Source organism: Notamacropus eugenii, chromosome 7, assembly GCF_028372415.1.
Source record: "Notamacropus eugenii isolate mMacEug1 chromosome 7, mMacEug1.pri_v2, whole genome shotgun sequence".
Lineage (NCBI taxonomy): Eukaryota > Metazoa > Chordata > Mammalia > Diprotodontia > Macropodidae > Notamacropus > Notamacropus eugenii.
This window is the reverse complement of record NC_092878.1, coordinates 165,247,946-165,254,501: the sequence shown is the minus strand read 5'-3', so window position 1 is coordinate 165,254,501 and position 6,556 is coordinate 165,247,946.

Genomic DNA, 6,556 nt, shown 5'->3' with positions numbered 1-6,556 from the left:
TCCTAAATACAACTTGCTTTGTGTCTCTTTGTTTTCAGCCTCATTGGATTTTAAGCTCCTTGGGATTCAAGAGTATCTTATTCGTCTTTGTATTCCTAGCATCTAGTATAGTACCTGGCACATAATAAGTGCTTAATAAATGTTAATTGGTTGGTTTCTTGGAGGAGAAGGGTATCAGCTACCAGAAAGATTCAGCTGAAAGGACTAAAGAGTCTGGCTTGCCCGGCCTGAAGATCAGGATTTATGAGTTGCTTGGACAGTAGAGATCCAAAGGGAAAGTGTGCTTTTTGTTGAATAATCCCACAATGTTTCTTAACTTCCTGGGAGAATACAAGAGTGATGGTTGCTGATTCATATTTTAAGTATTTACCAATGAGAATTTGGAGTCCTTTGTGTTTTAAGCATTTCTTTTGTAGTAGAGGGAATAAGTAGCTGTCCCATACCATATGTATGGCTCCCTATGGGGTCAGGGGGCAGAGAGAGGAAACTAACATAAACTTGGACTCCATCATGAAGGGCTGAGTTTCTAGGAAGACGGAGATGAATTCCCACATTGGACCTCAACCAGAATATTGTCTTCAACTTTGGGGGTCACAGTTTAAGAAAGCTATTGATAAAGGAGAGCAACCAGGATAAAGGAGCTCCAGTTCATGTCATATGAAGATTAATTAAAGGGCCTGGGGATATTTGTTGTGGAAAAAAGAAGACCCAGTGGGGATGTAATTGCTCTGTTCAAAGATCTGGAAGGCTGCTATGTGATGAAAGTTCTAGACTTATTCTGTTTGACTTTGGAGAGCAGAACCAGGAGCAGCAGGTAGAATTTTCAAGGTATTTAGGCTTGATGTCAGAAGAAAGCTCTCTAAGAGTTATGTTAAATGGGCTCCTTTGAGAGGTGGTGGGCCCTTCCTTCCTAAAGTCTTCAAACAGAGGCTGGAATGATCAATTGGTAAGTTATTGATAGTGGAGATTCCTTTGGTGTGTTGGGTTGGATTCAAGTATGCCAAAGTCTACTCATACTGGCTAACAAGGACCAACTGTTAATTTTTCAGATTGAGCCTGAAATTGCCACCTTGGAAACTGCCAATCATTACAAATCAGGACTTATCATATTGATTGTTTAGATTTAAGAAAGTGATGGAGAAAATGTTAGTAATGAAGATGAAACTTAAACATGTGTCTGTTCATGCATACACTTTTTGCAATCAGTTGTTAAACTTTTACTAGCACACCCCTGGGTAGACTAGATGGTGCTTCATCCTTTTGCACTTCTCACATCCTGTGCATCTATGATACTGATTTCTTCATGTTTTGGGTAACATTTCTGAAGTGCTCCATCTTAACTCCTTTTGGAGAGACCATAGACATATGCCACACTTAATATTTGTTTAAGAGAATTTCCCCAACATAAGCTGTGGGGGGGAGGGGCCCAAGGGTGCAAGAAAAAGCCTGTTATGATCTCCTAGGACCCCAGGGAATCCAGTTTGCTGGAGTCTAGGTAAGGAGCAGCCCTTTTGTGGAAAGGGGTAACTCCTTGACTATGAGTGACACAATATATGTTGCATTTACTCATTTGTGGAGGAATGTGTGTGAATTTTTTCAGGGCAGAGAATAATTTTATCTTTGATTCTTTAATGCCATGGTTCCTATCACTTAGTAGGCATTTAATAAGTGTAAGCTGAATTGAATTGAACTGAATGGTAGAAAGCTCACTGGTCAAAATACCTGGGTTACAATCCATCTCTGACTCTTACTGCCAATACGACCTTAGGGAAGTTACTCACCTCCCTGAACTTCACTTTCCTGATTTATAAAGTAAGATGATTGAATTCAGTGGCCCATGGGGTCCTTTCCAGCTCTGAAACTATGTTCTAGAAAATATGTACAATTCAGCTTTATGTGTCAACTCTTATCATGGTAGGAACTTCTTTCCCCTCAGCCGAAAGCTTAGAAGCTTATACTTGAAAGAGATACACATGGGTGTTCAGGCAAGCGTTTTTCATAGATGTCACTGCAGAGTTCTGGGTAATTTAATACGGCAAGGAGAATCAAAGACTAGAAGGGGGGAGGGTGGCTAGTGTGAGCCAAAGAGCTGTTTCAGTGTCATTAGTACTGTGGAGAGACAGGTTAGAGACAAATAGACACCAACCACCCCAGGACTCCTCCCTTCTCAGGAAACTGCTGGAAATGGTAACCAGATGGAAACACTGAGCAGATAAGTGGTGGTCCCAGGGAATCAAGCACAATAAACAAATAAATGGTAATCCAAGACTCATGCTGGGCCAAAGTGCCCTCATTTCTTCTAGGTAACCAGAGGAAATTGGTCTGCATTCATTTCCCCACCAGAAAGGAGCCTTACCTAGAAACGGATAAAGTGACTTTTGTGGAACTCAATTGAGCGTTTGGCCTCCTAAAATGGAATGAGGTCTAAAAAATAGAGTTCCATCTGAGAGAATTCCAGACTCAGAAATTTATTGATGGAACAATGCAAAATGAAGGCCAATGACCAAACTGAGTTTAGCTGTCATATGAGACTTTAATTTCAGTGAAGTCGAAAGGCTATAGGCCAGCATGGCCACCCAGGTTTTCATAGAAAAGCCCACTTCTTTCTGAATAATGTTTCTCATTAAATCAAAATTAAACAATATCTTAGGAATGTTTTACTGATGAAAGGAAAGAATGGCTCACTGTCTACTATTTCTTAGAGATCAGCCACTGTGGCTAGAAGAAAGAGACTTGAGCTTTGAAGTACTTATGTTTGAGTTTAGGAGTGGACAAGTCCCTTCCTTTCTCTGGGCCTCAGTTTTCTCACCTGTAAGTTGTGGAGATTGGACATGAGGTCAGCTTTAAGTCTATGATGCTTTTATTGAGGAAGAGAGAAGATGACATATTATGTAATTGTGCATCATAGACATCAAGCATGTGGTATTTTGGGGGCAACTGGTATCCTCTGGACTTTATTTAGCATTAACTTCATGTGGCTTTGCTAGGTCCATTGGCAGCCAGCAGAGAAGAACACAATTCTAATGGTTGCATATTATACTAGGAAATAGATGGGAGCCAGACTGGTCCTGTTCCTTTCCCCAAGAAGAAGAGAGCAGAAAAAGACAGAACCTTCAGTAGATTGACAGGTTCTTAAGCTTTCTCTATAGTTTTTATTCTGTCCAACCATGTACATCTAGTTATGTTTCGTCTTGCTAAGATCTAAGCCTGCTTACATTATGTAGCATCTTTGCATTTCAAGTTAAGCCAGATCTGAAGATCAACGGAAGATTCCCTTTTACCAGAAATGAATTAATTTTGAATCAATGGAGACCTTCCTTGTTAAAATGAGGCAGCTGCCTTTTCGAACCAGTCAACGTAAGTCAGGTGGTAGAAGGATCATAGCTTCCATCACACTTCCCATTACAAATAGCTAAAAGATGTATATTTGGAAATAAGAATTTTAATACTCTTCTTACCTCATTTGGTCTCACTCCCCCAACCTGCAGATACTCTGCCAAGTTGGGTCCCCATAGTGGTGGCTGCTACTAATTTCAAGGTTCTAGGGGGTATCCATATGATTGACTAGACCCCCAAAACTAGTGTATGAGGCCCCTACCAGTGCACTTCTCCTTTGTAATCAGCCAGTAGACTAAGTTCTTTAGCAAAAGGATTTACTCAAATAATATAAAAAGAAAAGCATTTATAAAGCATTTTCCACCCCCAATATAAGGAGCAAACTTTCCCGTAAGTACACCCAAAGTCCAGGACTAGGGAGAGTGGACATGAACTTAAAATACAATGATAGTGAATAAAACTTGTAGGGTATGTATTTGGCCAAGGCAAGTCACAATTCTATAGTATCCACATGATGTTTGCTCCCAGATACAGTGTTGACTTTGGAAGAGTTGCTCTGCTTCTTAACTGGGCCTCCTCTTCAAAGGGCATGCCATCTTGGCTGGATAGGCCAATACACTGATGGGCTGGGTCATTACCAGGCTTGGCCATTGCGGAACTGAGCCAGGAAGGCAGCTTTGCCTTGCGGTAGTGGATTGATGAACAATGACAGGCTGTCCACACTTCCAATACGCTGCAGCTTCCAGAAGGGAAAAGGAAGGCTACTCTGCTACTGGATGGCCATTGGCAAGTTTGATCAGACTGGCAGCTTAGTCACTGGGCTTTTTTTTGGGTGAAGTGGCTCTGCTGGATGGGACCTCAAAATGCTCCCTTTAGACCAAAACAAATAACAGCGTAAGTAAGAAAGAAGTCAAAGACCTAAATAGAACCTTACAAAAGGTAGATATGATAAATGTTTGGCAACTATCCACTAGAAATAGAAAAGAATATACTTCTTGCTCAGCTGTGCATAACACTTTTATAAAAGCTGACCATGTACGAGAGCATAAAAACCTCATAAATACAAAAAACCCCAGAAATATAAAATATATCCTTGAGTGGGTCATGACCCAGTGAAATTATAATAATTAAGAGGAAATGTAATCATTAAGAAAGCATTCAAACATAAATGGAACCTAAGTAAAATTAAAAGATTGATGGGTCAAAGGAGAAATCATAGAAAATAGTTAACCTCATTAAAGAAAAGGAAGAAAATAAGAAAACATATAAAAACTGATAAAATGTAGCCAAAATAGTCCTTAGGGAAAAATTTATTTCAATAAACACTTTTATTGAGAGAGGAAAAACCAATCAATAAATAGACATGTGATTCAAAAATGAGGATAAGATAAAAATAGAAGTTTTAAAAATTAAAGGAGATAAACCAAAAAGGGCATTTAATTAATGTATAAAGCTAGGAGGTGGTTTTTAAGCCAGCTAATAAAATGCTGAAACTATTCATTAATTTGATTTTAAAAACAGGAAAGAAATAGAATTCTTAATATTAAAAAATGACCAAAGGAGAATTCACACCAAAATCAATTGGCTATTACAAGGTAAGATTCTATTTTTGGTTGGAGGGAATCATTGGGAAGTGATAGTCATGTGAATGTGGCAAACTACCCCTACATCAGTATAACTCTAGAGATTCAGATGCTTTCCCAGGATTCAATTGGCCTCTGAGGTCATCACCTGTGTAAAGGCTTCTCATCTAGTTGATAGAGAGCTTTGGGAGAAAGTCCATGGGAGAAGAAGGAAGAAGCCAAAACTTAGGGGTACGAGGTCAGATCCTCTTCATTTTGAGGCCAAAGCTTAGCACTGGATTCATCCTTCTCTGCTGTCCTTGTCATCACATAGCACAAAGCACTAGCCTCTTATTCACTTCTAAGTCTCCCCAAGCCTCCAGGTGTTGGTTTGAAATGAGCAGGGGAATATAGTACCTATCTCTATTAAAAACACCAAAGAGTATAGGAATAAAGGGAGTGTTTCTTAAAAAGATAAGCAGTGTAGATCTGAAACAAGCAGGGACTATTGAGCAAGTTCAGTATAATGCACCATGGAAACCTTACATGCTGTAAGGTGGGGGCACCAGTGCAGCATTTTCAGAAAGGAAGAAGGTGTTCTCTGTGTTCACAAGGCATGATTCATATGTCTAAAAAATACATGACTTACCAGTTGTCTTGGTAATTTTTCTTCCAGTAACTGAAGTGAATTCTAGACTATTTTGATCATTTAATAAACATTTACAAACAATAATCCTCAGACCAGTAAAAGAAACCAAAAAAATAATAATAATACCATTGAACAACTTACTACAAAATGGCAGGGAAGTGAACCAATCCATTCACTCACTTTAGTGAGGATGAATTGTCATTTGAGACAATCACAGAAATGCCTCACAAGTTTCATGTACGAACTACAGAAGCTTTGTCTATTCTTGGAAACATGGGAGCCCTGGAGAATCCACCTTGAAGAATAATAACTTAATAAATTAAATAAAATAATAAAAAAGAAGGATAATAAATGTCCTCTTTGAAGGTTGTGTCAGTCTCTTCATATTTACTCTTCCCCTGAGCAGGGAATGTAAAATGTGTCCGGAGGACCATCCAAGGACTTGGGGTTATCATGAAGACCAGGAGTTTCAGTTCCAATATGGCCTCTGACACTTGCAAGCTTTGTGACTGAGAATGAGTCACTTTGCCTCAATTTCCTCCTCTGTAAAGTAGAGATGATAATATTCCTAAAGAATGCCCCTCTCAGAGTCTCTGTGAGACTCAAATGAGATCATATACATAAGTACTGTTATCATTATTGTGGCCACAGACCAGATTTTAAGACTTTGCCTTCTGGGAGACAGAGTAATTCCAGAAAATCTTGATGATTAGGTAGTACAGTGGGTGGAACAACGGACACAGAGTCAGGATGATTTACATCAACATCTGGCTTCAGACGGTTAGTAACGGTGACCCTGGGTAAGTCACAGCATCTCTCTCAAGCTCACTTTCTTCATCAGTAAAATGGAGCTTCTACCTCTGTAACTCATTTGTTATGGTGGGGATTCCTTTTTTGTGTTGTTAGGGAATGTTTTTGAGGTCCCAACCAACTCTCACTCTAGGATTCTGCGATCTTAGAATATTTTTTTTGTTATTGAGTCATTTTGGCCATGCCCCACTCTTTGTGA